Raw genomic sequence first — 1,464 nt, forward strand, 5'->3', positions numbered from 1 at the left:
TAACACTAAAGTTTGAACAGATGTCTTATTCTCACCTGCTCTGTCCAACATGTTACTAGTTTATTATCACCTTCTTTATACGTAGCCGTAAATGCTAGATACGTAACGGTAAAAAAAGAAAAGAAATATCACTCATAGTGATCCATCTGTATCATCATATTATAATGGATGTAGACTACAATTTATTAAATGCAATAATACTGAAAACAACCCTGTTGGATTTCGCGTGCTTTTCAGTTGATCGTGGAGCACTTGTTTAGACTATTATTTGTGTGTATGAGTGTACGTTTACAAATATTAGCATTTTCAACTAAGATTTTTGTATCTTCATATACTCAATCATATTTTTCTCTAGAGACCGTGAATATTGGTGTATCTAATGTAAATGAGGGTTTATAGTCGTTCGTTATCAAACTCTTTCTGTTTTTTTTTTCAGTGAAAATTCTCGCCTCGTCAATTGACTGTATCTTATGAAGAAAACAAACAAACAGCAACAAAAAATACAGTCTTACAAAACGTGTAAATGGGTAATAGTAGGCTTAAATTTGTCCTTGGTCCGGGTTATGAACTTTAAAAAAATGTGGGCGTGGATGCTATGATAAATAACACAAAAATCCTAACTTTCACACAATTTATTTATAATATAACATATTATACCAGTACTCATTGTTACCTTACCAAACGTTTTGTATAAGCTTTAAGAATTCAATTCGTATTTACTTATTACATGGTATACACTGTACAATGGTCAGGGTGACTTTGTAGGAAGAGGTAGCGATGAAAGTAGTGGCGGTAGGGATGCTTTCCGTTACCCACTTTCAACATTCACCTCTTAATGTCCTTCCACAATGTTTCACGTGACTAATTAATAGACGGTCATTGGCTGCAGAAGTGTCTTACGGGCCAAAGTTGAAAGGTCACGGTTCAAAGTAGGAAGTTGGTATAATTCAAAACGCGACTCTTTATATCAGCTTTATGGTGGCTGTTGGAATAGAAGATTCAGCTGAGTTTATGTATTATTACAATAGTGGCAGCCATTTTTTTCATTGCATTCCTCCTTAGAGAGTACTAGTGTACTCTTTGAGATGTATGAAACGTTGGCGTACCCTTACCCTCACACTGTGTGTATGTTGTTTTATAGAAAATGTAATTTTTTTTGGTGTAAGGAAGTGGCGCCATCTAGGAATGTAGTTAATTAAGGCCAAAGATAATAAATGCACAATAATAGCAATAATGCGGATGGAAGGGGTTGTGAAATCTCCATTAACATGCCTTTTGTTCCAAACTATCATCTCATAAAGTTTGGTTGAGATTGGCCAAGCGACCTAGAAGTAGTTAAATAACGGACATATAGACAGACACACAGATTTTTGTGCTTTATACATACATATATATATATATGTTATAATAGGTAGGCAAACAACGATTTATCAGCATAAGTAAAACTTTTATTGATGGTGGAAC

The sequence above is a fragment of the Limulus polyphemus genome, unplaced genomic scaffold (assembly GCF_000517525.1).
Source record: "Limulus polyphemus unplaced genomic scaffold, Limulus_polyphemus-2.1.2 Scaffold1713, whole genome shotgun sequence".
In the NCBI taxonomy this organism is placed as follows: Eukaryota; Metazoa; Arthropoda; class Merostomata; order Xiphosura; family Limulidae; genus Limulus; species Limulus polyphemus.